Below are 20,088 nucleotides of genomic sequence, written 5' to 3'. Positions count from 1 at the left end.
GTTAGCCGACTAACGATGGACCATCGTTGGATGGCCCTCATTCAAATCTTTCAAGCCATTTTTATCTATGTATTGTAATCTGATTTACTTGTTGCCAATAGGCAATTGTAAATTAAATAGAGTTGAATAACTTGATAGCAATTTAATGTGGAGCATGTTTTATTCAATTTTTGTATTTAAATATTTTTAATACATAATTATATCCTACTTTGAACAGACATTTTAATCATTATTAAAACTGTCCGGTAGGACAGTTGTATAAGGGTTGACCATCAAAAACTGCACGAAAAAGTGTAACGTTGAAAAACACCCAACTTTGACAATTTTTTTCTATTTTTCTATAAAAGATAAAATTCCCAAATTTTCTTTATAATATAGGGCAAACCCTCCTTTATAACTGTAATTTTTTTGCAACCACCCAGATCTAATAGGTTTCGAGAAAAAAGTTGCCGAAAATGAGCAAAAACGGCTTTTTCAAAAAATGTTCTTGTTCTTGTTCTTCTTCTTCTTCTTCTTCTTCTTGTTGTTCTTGTTGTTACCTTTTTTGTAAACTACCTAATTAAATCAATTAAAAGATTAATTAATTTAATTTGTTTTAGAATAATTAATGCTCCCACACTTTTATATATTTCACTTAAAAGAAATGAGGAGGGAGTTAAATTATGAACTTAACAGCGCAGTTCTTTTGTATCAATTTCTCCACGTAAAATAGAACGTAGCTTCAAAACACAATTAAAAAACTTCGAGACGTAACCTACTTCATTACCAACATTATAAAAAGAAAAAAAGAAAAACAAAATGTTTCTCCAATCATTATCTTCAAGGTAAAGGAAAACTTTATATCCAAGAGAATCACTTGAAAGGTAATAAAAGCGATTTTGTTTTTAATAAAGGAAGCAAGAAGAAAATCAAGGAATATTAGACAAAGATATCAGAGGAAATAGGATTAACTAATTTATTTAATACTCTTAACAGTTTTCTTTAACCTCATAGAGAACAGGTTAAACATTAGATTCATTTAAAAACTGAGATATTGCTTTGTAAGACTTTCTATGAGCGCCATTAAACCCTCAACTGGTATCGTCGGGTCAAATTTGCCCGCGCGTTTTTCTTTTGTAGGAATTAACTATAGCCATCTCTCCTTCTCTGAATTCTCCTCTTTCATCCTCACCAACAATCGACCATACAAATCAGTCGTTCTTGAGCAGTGCAAGTAAATAAAATATAGGTTTTGGGTCAAATTTGACCCGACAATACCATTTACGTTATAACTTTTTTTCTTAATTTTTTTTATTTTTTATGTTTTGGAGTTTGTTTTCTGTTCTATTTTTTTAAATATTAATCTATAATATTAAATATTATATAGTAAATATTACACAATATTTAATATTATTGCTGATAACTGGTTCTGTTCAGTTAAGCTGATCCATGAACTAGGAAAGCTAAATTTGCCTTACTCGGAGACATTACGAAAAAATTAAAAAAGAAAACCCCTCTTATATAATTCCAAATAAAGAAAACTACCGTCGGAACTTCATTGTTTGTCTTTACTGGCAACAAAACGGTGGTGTTTTGTACCAAAACAAAACAAGTATGTTATACTCGCATCATGATAATTCGGTACTTGCGGAATTATGGGAAAACAATTTTTTTTTTCCTTTAGGACTTTTCTTTTCTTGGAATGAACATCTAACTTTAAGAAAATAACGTTTTTCTGTAAATATTATTTTTTGTTTTTCTAAATCTTATGAAACAAAAACAAAATATTCATCATTTTCGTTTGCTAAATAAATTTACTAAGAAAAACTAAATCGACTTTAATTATATGAATGACCTTTTAAAAGTAATGTGCATTTAAAGTTTCGGGTTAAAGCTGATCCGACGTTACCAGTCCCGATGTTGAGATTTTGAGGATACCAGTTAAGGGTTTTAATGGTCTTTTATATAGCAACCATTGAATCGAAACTTTCAGCCTCCAGGATCATCGATAGTGATATAACTTCGTTTTTTTTTGTAGAGTTGAGTGAAATCTTTAAAATTTGTCTCGATAATTCTGATAGAATGTAATTGATTTAAAAATTCAACCCGATATAGAAGAAGAGATAGGTAATGGTTCTAGGAGGGAATTAAGTAAGAAATGATCGGTTTTAGGACTGCCTTTCATCTAAGCAATGCTGCCTAAAGTGTATGTCAAAAACAGGTATTTACTATCACAAAGGGTTAAACTGAATTCAATTTCCAAAGATCACTATCTTAGATGGCCTGCCTTTGTGTATATGAGTGAACCCAGTACAATCCCATTTCACCAAAGTAACCAATCTCTTAACTTCCTTTATCGGAAGAAAGATACTATACTTTGGGGTTAGTCTCCTCAATAGTAAGCCAAACTCTACCAGTATCCCAAAACATTGTTATTTTGATTTCTGTATATTTTGAGTGCATTGTTCATTATTTTTACATTCTACTTTAGGTATTCGTCTGTATTCTTATAGGACATTGCTCACTTCATACCAACATCTGTGCACTTATATTATTATTTACTTCACTACTTCACATCAGCCTTACCCTTAAACAAAAAAGTAAACTTAAAGGATTGATTTCTTTGTTTATAAACTTATAAACTGCAGTATACTTCGACAAGTGAAGCTGATACTATGTACGTGCAGGTATAAGGGAGAGTTCCCCAATAGTAAAGAAGATCCTCATTCTACACTCCCTGAGGCACTTCATTAGGAAAATCGCTTGGCCATCGATGAAGGAGGTTCTTGAGAATGTAGTAAGATCGGGAAACTAGAGGGTTAAAGGGAAACTTGAAGTACTGGGATCTTGCAGCATCGGGAGAAGATCTCGGTACAAATTAGTGTTAGAAACAAGGATAGAGCATTAGCGATTCGAAAGGAGCGTTTTTGATTGGAAGAATTGGATTTTGTAAATATTAGGAAGTTTTCCCTGTACTCCAAAATTCCATTCCCCGTATCCAGACAGTTTGAGTATTATTGTGTAGATTAGTCTTTTATTGTTTTGTACAGGTAGTCTTGTTTAGTGACATTTTTAGAGAAATATAAAAAGAAGTTTATGTCGTTGAGATATCTGAGAATTTCATTTAATCATATATGTTTTCATTTAATTTAAATCTCCTCTTCTTTAGCCAAGACTAGAGTTATCGGACTTTTTATAATTTTTTATAAACAAATATAAAACAAATATATTTTATCGAACTTGTAAAAAACAAAACAAAAACGGATCCGTCTTTTAATGAGTTTTAATTTTATTTAATCCTATAATAAAAGTAAACCAAAATGATAACCTATTTTTAACTCGAGAGTAGAAATTATTAATCAAAAAAGCTAAAATGTTTTAGTTACTACAATATAAGCTTTAAATGATCAAAATATTTTCATAGTAAGGCCAAAATATAAACTAAAAGTGAAGGCAATTAATGTATTAGTTAATGTATCTCCATTGTAAATATGTAAACAGAATATCACTGATTTCTACTTTTTACATCGTAGTTACAGTTATTACTTACCTCAGTCTTAATCCAGTAATGCTAATCCTCAGCCCACCTGGAAAAAGATAAAGAGAGAAATTAGTTTCTAGTTTATTATTTTACCTATTAGGTAATCACACAGATAAGCGATGCTGCAGTTTGTTTAGTGGTAGCCATATTGTGCTCAGGATCCATGTTAAAGGAACATTGGTTTTAAGTTTCTGCAAGCTATTTGAGAATAGATTATTTGATGAAGGTTTTTTATTAAAAAAAGAAAGAAACAAAAAACAAACTAAAGTTGAACGAGTGTTTGAATCAAATTTTTTCACATTTTGATTAACTGATTAAGTTCAGTACGTTCAAATTGTGGATGAGAAGTTCCAATATGGACATTTTCAATTGGGTAAATGGATTTTGTTGAATATTTGGAGAAGAAATATGATGAAATTTAACTCAGAAAAGAGTTTTCTTTAATCAAATAATAAAAGTGAAGACAAAAATATAGAAATATTCCATTAAAATTGAACATAAAAATAAAATAAGTTTAAATAAAGAAAAGAATATTTAATAATAGAGAAGCCTAGGTAGAAACTTCAAGATTTATGGATCTGTAAACCAGATTAATTTATAACGTGCTGCGAGAATTCTGGCAGTCCTGTAAACTTCCTTCTCAAGACCGGGAATATTTCTGGAAGAAGTTGAATTATTTATTATTCTGCAGACAGTCAGTCATGTTCCAAGGTGTGCAGTTGGAGGAGTTACTCTCTTTACAACTCGCTTCTTGTTAACACTTTTCTCATTGAAAAGAAAGCAAAAAAAAAAAAAATACAGGTCTAGAATATTATATACCCCAAACGTAGCGCTATCATCACTATTTTGATAAGGGAAATAGATTTTCAGGAGTTAAACAAATTTCGTTGAAAAAGTAAAGTAATGCCTATTTTTTTCAGGTGGACTTTACGTCCAACCACCAAATTAGGTGTTGTGGAATAAGCAAACTTAATTTACTGTAAATTCATAACATTAACCATTCAATAAAATCCATGGCTGTAGGGGTAGTGAACCCCCCACAACTCATCCACCCTAGCGTAGGGGTAGTGAAACCCCACCACTCATCCCTTCTCTGTGTGCCAAGGGGATGTAGGGGTAGTGAACCCCCCACAACTCATCCACTCTAGCCAGAGGGAGAGGTTCAGCCCCCTTGGCACACAGAGAAGGGATGAGTGGTGGGGTTTCACTACCCCTACGCTAGGGTGGATGAGTTGTGGGGGGTTCACTACCCCTACAATGGCCTAGACCTGGAATTGAACCCAGTACCACAATCATATTAGCTTTGCAGGCTTCGCCTCAGACCGCTCGGCCAGCGTGACTCCTATAAATACCGTTGGGTTACTATTTTGAAACAGCCTTATGTCTGATTCTTCAAAATTTGGGAACCCAGGAGGTATATATTTACTAATAATTAACAATTAAAGAAATTCAATTTCAAAAATAATATTTGTCAGTAACGGATGATAATGTGAAAATTACTAAATCAGATCTATTGAGTAAAAGTACAACTTTTAAAATGTGGTTAGGTCCGCAGTACTGGGATAATATCGTTGATTTCAGCAAGCATGATTGTTTAATCTGAAACCGATCAGGGATTCAATAAATATGCATGTTCTGATGGATAAAATGGATAACATAAATGGTGCAGTTATTAGTTTTAAACACAAGCAAAAGATTATGTTGGAAACAGAGGGCGGGACCTATTTCTGAAGGCACTGCCACAAACTGAGTATAAAGCTTTAGAAGGTGAGTTTCAGCTCCAATATGGAGCTCCCTGTGGAATTGCCAATCGTTATCGTTAAAAAAAAAAACGCCGAAGATATCGGGAGGAATAGATATTTTAAGCCTTATACAGTAAAATGCCCAAGGTGTCTTGGTTAGCCCAGCAAAAACTCTGTTGTACGTAGAAAATCGCCAATATGACATAAATAGTTCAGTAATTGACAGTGTAAGCATTAAATTGGTACTGTATCATCTAAGGCATAGATTATTCTTAAGAAATAGCACATCAGCATCTACTTCATAATTTAAACCAGAGGTTCTCCAAAGATAAACTGCTCTTTCTTTTAACAGTAATTGTCTTAAATATTATGTAAGGGTTGAGATTATACATGACACTAGGAAATGGCATTTCAAAGGGTTGTCTAACCATCCCTCTTCATGTGAACTGCCTTTAAATTTCAGTTGAAAAAAAGAATGTTACAAACTTAAGTTTTCAACATCTGAGGTTATTGGCACCCGGAGCTTTTTTCAGTGCACTGCCGGCTTATGGACAGTGTTCTCTCGTAACAAACAACACTGTCCATCAGCGGACAGTGAGCTGTATGAAGCTCCTAAGAACAGAGAAAATCTAAATGGGCCAGCAGCAGGATTCAAACCATGGGACCTCCTCGTGGGAATCCAATACGCTAACCACATAGCTAATACCTTTCCTAACGTACAACTTGTTTTCAGAAAATCGTAGGAGACATTTTAAAGAAAACTCAGGAAGCAGAAAGGCGAACTCAGTGAAGTGGTATGCCTTATCGGACCTATTTGGTTACACCAAAACAAATACGAAATTTGAAATTTTGAGCGATTTCCCGTTTTAGCGTTATGATGTCCATTCTAATGCACATACGAGGTTATGGCGCGTATCGAGGTTATGTTCAGTTAGTTGCATCTCTTGGAAGAACACACACCAAGTTTCAGCCAGATCGGTCTATTTCTTTGTGTTTGGCATTCGTTTGAATCGAGGAAGTAGAGTGATTTTCAAAAAATGGACCAAAAAGAATTTCGTGTGTTGATTAAACACTACTTTTTTGAAAGGCAAAACGCCTCAGGAGACTAAAGAGAACCTTGATAAACATTATGGTGACTCTGCACCTTCGATTAGAACAGTTTATAAGTGGTTTCAAAATTTTCAGAGTGGCCATATGGGCACAAGTGACGCTGTACGTTCTGGACGCCCTGTTGAGGTTACTACTCCAGAAATCATTGATAAAATCCATGATATGGTGATGGATGACAGAAGAGTGAAGGTGCGTGAGATTGCTAGTGCTGTGGGCATCTCTAATGAACGGGTACATAATATTTTGCATCAACATTTGGACATGACAAAGCTATCCGCAAGATGGGGGTGCCGCGATTGCTCACGCTTGACCAAAAACGAAATCGTGTGAAGTGTTGCAAGGACGGTTTGCAGCTGTTCCAGAAGAATCCGCAGGACTTTAAGCGTCGTTTCGTCACTGTGGATGAAACATGGATACATCACTACACTCCTGAGACCAAAGAACAATCTAAACAATGGGTTATCAAGGGGAAATCTGCGCCAAAAAAGGCGAAGACCGTTCCTTCGGCCGGAAAGATTATGGCGACTGTCTTTTGGGATTCGCAAGGAATAATCCTCATCGACTATCTGGAAAAGGGTAAAACTATTACAGGTGCATATTATTCATCGTTTGAAAACCGAGCTGCAAGAAAAACGCCCACGATTGGCCCACAAAAAAGTCCTTTTCCATCACGACAACGCACCAGCTCACACCTCAGCAGTTGTGGTCGCAAAATTAATGGAAATAGGGTTCCAAGTCGTTTCACATCCCCTCTATTCTCCAGACTTGGCTCCCTCGGACTACTATTTGTTCCCCAATATGAAGAAATGGCTGGCGGGAAAAAGATTTTATTCAAACGAGGAGGTGATTGCAGAAACGAATGGCTATTTTTCAGACTTGGACAAATCCTATTATTCGGAAGGGATCAACAAACTAGAGCAGCGTTGGACGAAGTGTATAAGCCTAAAAGGAGACTATGTTGAAAAATAAAAAAGGTTTACCCCAAAAAATTAAGTAGTTTTTATTTTTGCACGGACTTTTCAAACGACCCTCGTACAAAGCAATTTGAAACAATAACTTTTTACATTTATATTAATATTTAACTAACAAAAAAACGTGCCATTTAGGTTATGTAGCCATTAAATACATTCTAACAAGTAAACCTACTGAAAATTTTCTGAATCTAATCACAAGAAGGAAATTCTAACAATCGATATTCAATGGTATTAAAAGAAATACTGTAATCATGAATAAATATTTTAGTAAATGGTGGTAGCGGTCGAAGAGGGCTGCCATTGCGGCTGAATACGATCTGAAGCATGCGCAAACTGTACAGAAGTCTAGAGTTTGACAGACCGCACTTCTAGATTGTCCCTTAACCTCCTACCAATGTCTTGGCATGTTTGGTTTGGACAGGGTTTCAAAGAGACCTACAGTACTTTGTACAGCTAACTTTGCTCTAGGTAATTACTTACCTCTGTGATATCTATGTTTAAATTATTAGTGTAAAAGAAACTATAAAGTAAGGGATTTGTACAAAATATGCTGATTAACAAAAAAGTTCATTGATTTCCAAAGTAAGAGTTTTTCTCCGCAACAGACGGTGGTATTTTGCTGACATTATCAAAACTCGGAAGATTTATGGAATAAAATGAACACAAAGTTAGATTTGTTCTCGATGTGCAAAGTGATTCTGTAGCTGAGAGTTCGGCAATTTTTTTTATGGCCCGAAGTATTCACGGTTATCAAAAATGTTTCTTAATTAAAACAAAATTATTAAGAAAATTCTCTTACAACGGTAAGAAAAATGTATGGCGCGTAAGAGATTAATTAAGATAAGATTCTAATGAAAAACTGCAGGCCTATATTAATTTTCGCAGACGTCCCTCAATCTTTGATAAAGGTTGCTTTCTACGAGATCAGTAAATTAAGTAATGAGACTGATTTTTTTTAACTTTTTATATTCAAAAAGAATTACAATTCTATATTGTCACCTTCAAAATAACTTCCTTCTGAAGCCACTCAGCGCAGGAGAAGTTTCTTCCACTCCTCATAGCACTGTTCGAACTCCGATACTGGAATAGCCTTCAGCTGGCGGTTACAGCCGTTTGAATGTTTTCGACTGTCCCAAAATGAGTTCCCTTGAGGTGATTTTTCAACTTCGGGAAGAGAAAAAAGTCCACAAGGACTCAAGTCAGACGAATAAGGAAGCTGAGGAGCCAGAGGAATGTTTTTACTGGTCAAAAACTCGTTTATTGAAATTGCTGGGTGACAAGGAGCATTATCATGATGCAACACCCACTTGTTCTTGATCCACGGAATCGTCTACAAAGAGTTTCTACCTCAAGGTCAAACGTTCAATCAACACTTTTACCGAGTGGTTCTTGCGAAAAACTTCGAAAAAGGGTCATTCGTATGAGACTAAACATTAAGAACAAGTGGGTGTTGCATCACGATAATGCTCCTTGTCACACCAGCAATTTCAATAAAACAGAGTTTTTGGCCAGTAAAAACATTCCTTTTTCACTTCCCAACAGTAGTTCTGTGGCTCTTAGCTCACTGGACACAAATTTCCAGACGGATATTATTGACATAGTTTGCCAGTGGTATTTCGAAACTGGTTGCGCAAAAAAAGACACAAGAAAATACAGAATTTGACGGTCAAGTGAGAGTCTTTAAAACGGTGGTTTACTCCGTTTTTTCAATACACATAAATTGGTTGTAATCTCCAGGTAAAATAATGTTTCAAATCTGTATCAAAAATCAACCTAAAATTAAGCACAAAACTTAGAATTGACATAAAACTAGCCGGAAAATTGTCCATAAGTTCAGCATAGGTTTTGCTATGATTAGAGCTAGGTTAAATCTGTGGCCAATATTAACACGGTTAGAATACTAACAAATTAATATTAATTTATAATATTTATATTATATAAGAATGAAATTTACTGCGTTAATTTCAATAAATTAGGAAATAAATAATAAAAAATGTGGCCATTACCATTCTCATTAAAAAAATTCTGAACTTTCTTTTTAACCACTTATTAAGCCATTTGGAGCCAATCCAAAATGAATGTTTGCTACCCAATTGGTGAGTCCTGCCCAGAAGGAGGTCGCCAACTCACTAACAACTCCCTTTCGACCCTTCCTTCATTGAATATACTCTTCACAAACCCCGCAACGACAACTGTGCTCATTAGGCAAAGTACACTGTTATTCTTACATAAATTTTAAATCCGTTTTTTTTTCTTAACTAACTAAAGATTCTAAAATCTTTATTCCTTTTTAGGAAATTTATTAAGAAAAACATGATGATAACGCCAATTGTCAATATTTGGATGTCTTTAATTCATACTTCAACAAAAGTTAACGAAATAAATTAAAAAGCGTATGCGACTGGTTACATTTTGAATCTGTTTTTTTCCCCCCGTTAAACATTTATCCTAATCACTAAAATTGCAAGAGAAATTAACAGAATTAACTGTAAATGAGAAACTTAAATTTAAATTTTGGTACAACTGACCCTGACGAACAAAAGAAAACTACATACCGCCCTACTTGCCCCAATATGGACGTACGGAATATAGCTCTATGGAAGTGCCAAAAAAAATCGAACATCAACCGACTTCAAATCTTACAGTCTAAAATCCTGAGAACAATAGGTTAACGCTCCCTTCTACGTCTCCAGTCACACAATACACTCTGATCTAAATATTCCTCTCGTCTCTGAAAATAGCACCAAACTCGGTACACAAAACTCCACTCAAATCTACACAGTCATTACAACCCTCTGATCCACAACATGTCTCTACTACAAAACTTCCTTCAAATCCACTTCGCAGACTAAAGCGGCGGTGGCCACGCGATCATCTCAACATATAAAGCCCACCTCCTAGATGGTTGCTGCGTAAGCTTGCCAATCTGGCAAACTAACGGCTTCCATTAATGGATGGTCGTCGTTCACTCCACTCACGTCTCTTGGCGCACATGCATGTGCGCGTGTATATATGTAAACGTGCATGTGCATTTGCGCTATCCTTATCACTCATCTCTTTTGCTTATTGCACTGCATACAGTTGCAAAATAAATAAACAAATTAAAAAAAAAAATCTGGTACCAAATTTAAGGCTGCAGAAGTTGGATTCGTATATGAATTCTGTTCTAAATTAAGAACTTAGTCAAAATTTGCTAATGGCTTTTCTTTCAACTAACTCCGTGCAACGTGGATTTAGAGCAGTCACAACTTTATCGACTAAAAAAAGAAGCTAAATAGTTAAACGCGGCGAATTAAGGATTATTGAAGTCCAAAATAGTTCGCGAATTTATATAACTATATCAGGATCATTATTCCCACTAAATTACTTACAATCTTGTTAGATGAAATGAAAACTCTGTTTTGTTACTTCTCAAAATTTTTTTAAAGTTTTTTAAGTCAACTTCGATTGAATTTAATAATTCAGTTATAATAAAAGATCCCAGGTATCTTATTTGCAACAAAACCTTTCAGAGTATTCGTATTTTAGTTAATAAAATAAAATAACTTTGCCTTATGCAAGGTGTGGCAATTAACTTAGGGAATTTATAAGTTTAACTGACTTTTTGTTGAAATAGTCTAATCATTGAAAATATAGCTTTATATTTAGGATATAGCTTTACTGATTTGTTGAATTGACCTTTCTATGATCGTTATCAGTTGCAAGTTATTATATAAACTTGAAGGTTAGTTTTTAGAAGTGGTCATTTATACTGCAAATATAACTCCTGCCTTAAGAAGTATGGTTTTGTAAGTGGGTGATTCCCAGTTCGAATCCTGCGAATGCCTATTTTTTATTTGTTAAAAAAAAAGGTGAAAAGAGTGGGCCCCATGTTGGGGAAACTTTTTAAGCCCCTTCTGGGGGAAAAAATAGGCGATTTCTTTACTTTTATAACGCTTGGGCTTAACTCTAAAAAACATATGAAATTTTACCTGAAGATGCGAACTTATTGGATTTAGAACGCTCTTCTCTTCATCGAAATCTCACCAATTAAATTTGGAGAAAAGTATCTTGGTATTATGTTGGGTTCGAACTCACTTGGTAAAACTTAGGATGAGAATACCACGTATAAAACAAGTACCCTTACTTATTGATATGTAATATAACACTGAAATTGTGGAGAAAAGTGAATAATGCAAGAATTTCATTTTAGAAGAGAATTATTGAAATACAAGTCCCTTTATAGAATAGTTTTCTCATTTGTGGAGCTTTCTAAATGGAATCTAAAAGAAATAGTCAACATATAATGAGTAGCTAGTTAATTGATACGTGAATTGATTCAAACGACAAACATTCCAATCTTCTGGTACAATAGTTTTAACAAGTGTATCCGGTATTTAGTGCGTTAGTATGTGTTATCTTGGTCTGTACCAAGATAAGAGACTTACTTCCTACCTCGTATAAGACTTAAACACATTGATCTTAACACTAGATAAAAACTTCTAAGTAGACTAATCGAGAAACGCTCTAAATTAACATTACAAGAATACGTATATGTTACGTTGGTTTTATCTGGGCCGTTTTTGCAGCGATATGAATACATGGACTCACCTGAATTGTACTGTTCAAGTAAAAGATCCATTATAAACAAGCTTACAAACCTGTTCAAAAATTGTTCATCAAATCGTGAGCGCTCCATATATACATAAATATATATATTTTTGTACACTATTCATGAAGAACTCAATATTCTATTCATATCTGAAACTTTGTTTGATCATTGACTTTATACTGGCATTTTAAAACGTTTGACCAATTATCTTATGATGTACAATTTTAAAAAAACAAATACGAGTTAGTAAATAATAATTTGTATCAGTTACATGCGAGTGTAAGTAGATTTCTTTAAATATGAATTTCGAAAGAACATTTTTGCGATAGAATTTAAAAACTGACAAAGGTTTTTATTTAAAAACTTGCGTAAAAAATATATTGTGCCAGTCCGAAGATTTATCTATAAAATTCATTTTGTATAAATAACCACTCAAAAAATAAAAGGACATTAACTGAAGAAAAGTGGTTAAATTTTGTTCATATCCATAAAGTATTATATAGATAATAAAATTCTTTGAAAGTAATAGCTGGTAATAAAAAGTTCCTGCAATGAAATCCGCAACTGAGACTTTGCTTTAATAATAATTAAAAAAAAATAATAATAAACAAACTAAAAACTGTTTTTATTGTTAAGTTTGAGCCTTAAAAGACATTAAAATTTCAATTTTAAAAGTTTATTTTCAAAGAATTATTAACATCAAGTTGAGGATAAGGTAATTGCTTTTTAACATTTATCTAAATGAGGTTCTCCAGTAACTGCCAATAAAAACCCTTCGACTGTAATCTTTACAGATCTTAGCAAATCGCGGTTGTATTAACGTCAAGAAAAAATACAAAATGAATCTTCTTTTTTTTTGGGAAGTATTCACACAAAGCCATATTAACCTGGATTATCTCTGAAGACATCCTGTAACAAAAGCCACGCAAGTCTTCAGGTAGTGATGATTGCGGACCTATAGTTAACCACATTACAATTTTTGAACGAATCATATTAACTGGAATGAATTACCACATATAAAACAATAATATTATTGAGGGAAAGTAAGTTAAGTCCAGTTCTGGATTGTCCTGATATCTTGAATGGTAAATGACGTGTCTGAAGGTTAAAATTGTCGTAAAAAGATTGGGCTAGTATCGATGGATGTTCAGAAGACTTTTCGACAAACTACTGGCATCTTCGCTTGCATCTTAAATTGCTTGAACATAACTTTCCTCCATACACGATTAAAATTGAGTCCATTAATTTCTCTACTACAGTTTCAAATTTTAATTACATGAACTTTCTGACCCTAACAATAATCGCTGCAGAAGTCATTTCCACTGATGATCTTGCACTAAAATTGTTCGGATGAGTTTTTACACTGTTATGTCCAAGAAAACCGCTTCATGGAGGGTGGATACAAGTATCAATGGACGGTCTGAGGCAATGAAAACAACGGAAAATTCTGTAGCTTTCAGAAGACCAGAATAAACGCCGAGCAAATCGAGACAAATATTTTTTACTAAGCTAGAACCAGGGTTGTACAGACACATTATGATGAAGGAGACAAAATGGTGTCTTTCCGGGTTCCTAAAGGGGATACTGTGGACAGCAAGCAGACCTTCACTGCAACTTGAAGGATAGAAACAACTGCTAGCTGTTTCTTCTCTTCTCCAGGAACTGTTGGAGATGAACTCCTGCTCTAGAATGTGGTGCTACGCACAATACTTCTTTATGCATGTCTAGCAAGCAAATCTAATATTGTCAGTAGCCAGGACACCCAAAATGAGTTTTTTTTACGGAAAACTTCAGTTACGGATATAGTTGGAAAAACGAATACACCGCCTAGCTTGGCAATTCTTCGCTAGTGTTTGGATGTGACAGGAGATGGACAGTACTTTGTAGTTTGTCTTTATGGTAAATCTATTTTAAAGTACATAGTTTAAAAGGCTATGAGGAGTATGAGTTTTTTCAGTTGGCAGTGATCCTTCAAGACGATCGTCTGAACAGCATCCTGGGCTTTCTTAAACTAATACTCTAATACACCTAGGATGGGCTAATAATGAACCATTTTGACTGTCTCTGGGCCCAACAAAGACTTCGCTTCCTATCCCAGGCTTTGTAAACTGTATTACTGTGGCATTTCACAATGTTTTAAATGGACTACGTCCTTTGAACGCTATTTGGCTGGGCCAGGCTAAGTCTCATTGCTTATTCTCAAGAGCATACCTTTGTTGTTCAAGTACACAGTCACTATGTTAATCATGACTTGGTGATCAGAGCTGCCTGAGGGAGCCTCTGGAATTAATTGTTGCTCTTCTCTAAACTAATTAATTGTAATTAGTTCGCTATGAAAACTGCGGCCACTTTTTCCAAGCTTACCAAGATATTATTACATCTAGTTTGCACTCTTTATGTAAGGAAACCATCCGAGAAATCAATAAGTATTAAGTAATTGCTTAATTATTAATGGCATTCTGTCAATAACCTTTCTTTTATAGCCTAAAGAGTTCATGTTACCTAAATTATTTAGTTAATATTATTAGAAACAATCAAATGTTTATAATTATATTGTATCTTCAAAAGGAATGTTTAGTTTTTAAATGAAAAAATAATTATTTATTCTCATACCTCGAACTTAGAATATAAATAGCTCGATTACAATTACTGTAAATAAAAAATAACAATTTAAACAATTGCAACGCACCCAATCTACGACGTAAATCCTAGCTTACACAGACCAACAGATTCAATAGTGCCCAATGGCGTGCAATTATTGCACTGGAAAGATGATGCTTATAATTAAGAAAAACTGCAGTCACATTAAAATTGACTGTTAGGACAGTTGTATAAGGGTTGATCGTCAAAAACTGCAAGAAAAAGCGTAACGTTGAAAAACGCCAAACTTTGACAATTTTTTTCTCTTTTTCTATAAAAGATAAAATTCCCAAATTTTCTTTATAATATAGGTAGGTGTAATTTTTACTTAAAAACTAAATAAATAAAATGAACATATATCGTTTTTCTTTTCAACCTGTGATTAATAGTTTGATTATTACAGATTAATAGATATTACAGTCAATCTAAATTAAATGGCGTGCTAGTTGAACAAATATTTTGTAGATGAAAATGGCCCCAGCATAAGGGTCTGTGACATCTTCTAAAATCTAAAAATTTTTAATGAAAAGTTAATGCTGTAAAATGACTTAAATGAAGTACATATTAATGGAATGATGGGTACTTGCTGATTTGTGTACCTTTTGGCGTTAATCGACCCTTATACAGTAAGACCCCGCTTAACGCTGTTTCGTTTAGCGCTGTTTCGGTTTAGCGCTCTTTTATTTCAACCCGGGGATTCCCAGAAATTGCTCGCAGCACTACGGGGATTCTCCAAAATTGTGCGCTTGATATGGATGAAATAGTGGAATTAGCGAAACAAACCGGTTTAGATGAGGTAAATGTGGAAGATGGCGAAGAAATAGTTCATGTTATATAGTTAGTAGAAACAAGTTAAGAGCGCCTCGTTTAGCGCTCTACTTTGATGGAACGTATCCCCCGCGTTAAGCAGGGTCTTACTGTACTTATAACTATTTAAACCGTAAGTTTTTGTTAAGGAGTCTGAAGTCATTGGAGCCATGAAATTTTTTATTTTCAGAGCAGTTTTCTTTCGTTATACACAAAATTATCCATCACCGGACAGTTAGTTTTATGATTTTTCCGAAGATGAAAAGAGAGAATCTAAATATACGCAAATGGACACGAATCTAGGTTTTCTGCTTGAAATCCATTATACTAAACACTGAGCTTACTCGGGAAAACTATTTGAACTTACGAGGGTCGTTTGAAAAGTCCGTGCAAAAATAAAAACTACTCAATTTTTTGGGGTAAACCTTTTTTATTTTTCAACATAGTCTCCTTTTAGGCTTATACACTTCGTCCAACGCTGCTCTAGTTTGTTGATCCCTTCCGAATAATAGGATTTGTCCAAGTCTGAAAAATAGCCATTCGTTTCTGCAATCACCTCCTCGTTTGAATAAAATCTTTTTCCCGCCAGCCATTTCTTCATATTGGGGATCAAATAGTAGTCCGAGGGAGCCAAGTCTGGAGAATAGGGGGGGATGTGAAACGAGTTGGAACCCTATTTCCATTAATTTTGCGACCACAACTGCTGAGGTGTGAGCTGGTGCGTTGTCGTGATGGAAAAGGACTTTTTTGTGGGCCAATCGTGGGCGTTTTTCTTGCAGCTCGGTTTTCAAAAGGTCCAATAACGATGAATAATATGCACCTGTAATAGTTTTACCCTTTTCCAGATAGTCGATGAGGATTATTCCTTGCGAATCCCAAAAGACAGTCGCCATAATCTTTCCGGCCAAAGGAACGGTCTTCGCCTTTTTTGGCGCAGATTCCCCCTTGGTAACCCATTGTTTAGATTGTTCTTTGGTCTCAGGAGTGTAGTGATGTATCCATGTTTCATCCACAGTGACGAAACGACGCTTAAAGTCCTGCGGATTCTTCTGGAACAGCTGCAAACCGTCCTTGCAACACTTCGCACGATTTCGTTTTTGGTCAAGCGTGAGCAATCGCGGCACCCATCTTGCGGATAGCTTTGTCATGTCCAAATGTTGATGCAAAATATTATGTACCCGTTCATTCGAGATGCCCACAGCACTAGCAATCTCACGCACCTTCACTCTTCTGTCATCCATCACCATATCATGGATTTTATCAATGATTTCTGGAGTAGTAACCTCAACAGGGCGTCCAGAACGTTCAGCGTCACTTGTGCCCATATGGCCACTCCGAAAATTTTGAAACCACTTATAAACTGTTCTAATCGAAGGTGCAGAGTCACCATAATGTTTATCAAGCTTCTCTTTAGTCTCCTCAGGCGTTTTGCCTTTCATAAAGTAGTGTTTAATAACACACGAAATTCTTTTTCGTCCATTTTTTGAAAATCACTCGACTTCCTCGATTCAAACGAATGCCAAACACAAAGAAACAGACCGATCTGGCTGAAACTTGGTGTGTGTTCTTCCAAGAGATGCTACTAACTGAACATAACCTCGATACGCGCCAGTAGTGCTATCTCTCTGACTTTGCACGGACTTTTCAAACGACCCTCGTATATTTGAAAACTAAATTGAGCTAAAAAAAACTATTTAGGAATAGTTTAGAGTTTCAGTTGCTACCGGCAAACAGATGTACATACGACCATAAAACTGATTGAAACGTAACTTCGATAAAGTAATTATAAAGTCAATACAAAAAGAAAAAATATATATAATGAGGAAGAAATCGAAAAATAAAACTTTTACGAACAAGAAAAGTCGTAAATTTATTTTTGAAGGCAGGAACGTAAAGAATAATGAGTGAGTGAAATTTATACGGTCGGCGGGAGTCACGTGACGCCCGCAGTGCGACCGCCCCAAACCGCCTCCAGTACTCTTGTTCTTGCCGTCGATTGCTCTGCTATTCTTGTTCTACTGTTCTTACTTCCCCACCTGAACAACTTGTCCTAACACTCTGCTACACCAAAATACCTGGAATATATTATCTATAAATAGTAGTACAACTTTTGTAAATTCTGGGACTCTTCTTAGCCTAAATCGTTGTAATGAGGTTTTTTGCTTTTTATTAGCATAGAGGTATTATACTTTCTTTCTTTTTTCTTCAGCTTTTGACGAATTTTTATTATTTCTAAGTTTACAATCCTACATTTGCGATATTTCAGATTCTATAAATTCAGATTTCATAAACCGTTCATGTCGTTAAGTACGCTTTATTGTCGATGCAAAAAGACAAAAAAAAAAAAAAGAAGCTGTTCGGATAGTCTGAAAGTTGCAGTGGCTGCACATTAACACATCTTTGAATTCACTGCTAACTCAGAGGCACATTCTCATGGATCGCTAATGAAGCTTTTGCACTGTAATACATCATCGATATCGCTGTTCACGCGATAGACGCCATAGCTGACAGCGAGTTTACGAAAATGACAAGTTCTTTTGCCACTAGTGTTTAAAAAAATATAACCATCGTTCAAAGTTGTTAGCTGATTTGCCTACATGGATGAAGATCTAGAAATCTGAGGCGATGCTTCTCAAATCTGTTCGCGTTTCTGTGACTGATCAATCTAGTGACTGGGATATAGAAATAATATTTAACTTTTGAGTTCTCATTTACTGAACATGAGTCACTGGGTGTACGAGGTGTGGCTATTAAATAACGAGACTATTGATGTAAAACATTTTATTTTAAATTTAAACATATTTAGTTATTATCACCTTCAATATACACCCCTCCACTATCCCTACAACGCTCCATGCGGATTTACCATTGTTCGAAACAGTGCTGGAAGTCTTTTTCTGTCAGCTCCTGCATGACGCGTGCCGCTTTTTCTTTCACAGCTTCAACGGACTGAAATCGTGTCCCTTTTAATGCAGATTTGACTTTGGGGAACAGATAAAATTCAAATGGGTTCAGGTCGGGCGAATAAGGCGGATGGCCTAAAACTGTTGTACTTGGCTAGAAACGTCTTGACAGACAATGCTGTATGAGCCGGCGCGTTGTCTTGTTGGAGAACCCATGACTTGTTCTTTCACAAATCGGGTTGTTTTTTCCTTACTCTTTTACGGAGTTGAGCAAGCACCTCACCGGTAGTAATGTTGATTATTATTATAATCGATATTTTCACCCATTTTGGAAGTGGAAGGGCGACCCGGGCGGTCATCATCTCCGACGTCTTTTCGGCCATTTTGGAAACGCTTGAACCATTCAAAAACTCGCGCAAGTGATTAACATTAATCGCCATAAACTTCTTTTAATAAACGATAAGTTTCAGTAGCGGTTTTACCTAGTTTCATGTGAAATTCCAGGACAATTCGTTGCTCTACTACATGTGTAATATCATGTTTCCGGCAAAACGAAACTAACACCTCTTACACAAACGACGGTTCCGGTCAGACAGATTTCTCTACAAACACTTAGAGACGCTGCAATCGAAGGAGAAGGCTTTACGCTGCACAACTGTCGGACGTTAGGATTTGGCGCATGCACTGTTCGTCTGTGGCAGCTTCAGTCTCGTTATTTAATAGCCACACCTCGTAAAGTTCTTAATCAGCTGGCCCGTATTTAATTTGTAAATCAAGTCCTTTTTCTGAAGGATTATTTTTAGACAATTGTCTGAAAAGCTAACCCACGTTTCCTCCCAGATAAACCCTTGGGCAAGGTACTCGAACATTACTTAGAGTTCCATCCATTTTAAAAAATAAAAATTAAACAGCAGTACGTCGTATTTTGTTATTTATAACAAAGGTTAGGATCGTCAACAGCTAAAAATAGTAAGTATGTTTTGTGTCAAATAAAGCTGTAAAACGTAAAATATTTACTCAAACATCTCCCTTTCAAGGGAGGATCAACAATTTCAAAAGAAGTTTAGACGGTAAAAAAACATATTAATTACCCAGCATGAGTTTCAACTGAAAGAAACCTGCAGACTAACGTAAATGCTGATCAAACGCAGCTTCAGTAAGCATTTCTGATTAGCCGATCTCTTTAATGGTTCACTTAAGCTAATGAGAGGATATTTCCCATCTATTAATTCCAAAAGCGTTTAAATGAAGTAGGAATTAAATTACAGCTTTTCATTTTGGTTCCCCAATTTAGTTATCACTAGAATAATGATATTTATTAATAGTCAAATCTATTCAATCAGATTATAGCTTATAAATTATATTAATGCCTATTTTTTTAGGCGTACATTAAGTCTAATTACTAAATAAGGTGACTAGCAAACATACTGTAAAGTTTTTCCACTTTCTATCTTTCTATTTATTTGAAAGAAAACTTAAACTACAACTAGTGACTGCCACTAGTTAACATATTAAATAAAAGTGGGTTCGTACAGAATAAAACTCGCTAAACTTGTAACAAACCTGATTTATTATCACATTAACATTATTAACATTTACTAGCAACTATTACTATACTATTACTATCACTACCTTTACTATGCCCAACAGTCACAACAGTTTACTGTTACACACTTACTACATGTGTAAATACACAACAAAAACTGTTCAACGACTGACTACTGGTCCGCACTGCACTGAATTGCACTAGACTCGACTGCACTAGCAAAACTCTACTCAGACCACTGCTTACTCACTAACC

General features: G+C 35.1%; 1 protein-coding gene across 11 annotated transcripts in view; it reads right to left on the bottom strand.

The window, feature by feature from the left end:
* The window catches only part of pHCl-1 (pH-sensitive chloride channel 1), a 300,587-nt gene that overhangs the window by 185,439 nt on the left and 95,060 nt on the right, over positions 1-20,088 (bottom strand). For all 11 annotated transcript variants that reach the window (XM_074128593.1, XM_074128591.1, XM_074128596.1 and 8 more), the window contains exon 2: positions 3,530-3,566. The gene's annotated coding sequence lies outside the window, so the exon portion shown is untranslated. The remainder of the gene's footprint in view (positions 1-3,529; positions 3,567-20,088) is intronic.

The sequence above is a fragment of the Rhodnius prolixus genome, unplaced genomic scaffold (assembly GCF_049639745.1).
Source record: "Rhodnius prolixus isolate KJV_2025 unplaced genomic scaffold, Rpr scaffold_9, whole genome shotgun sequence".
Classification (NCBI taxonomy): domain Eukaryota; kingdom Metazoa; phylum Arthropoda; class Insecta; order Hemiptera; family Reduviidae; genus Rhodnius; species Rhodnius prolixus.
The sequence above is the reverse complement of the archived record's forward strand: the minus strand, read 5'-3'. Positions and strand labels throughout refer to the sequence as shown.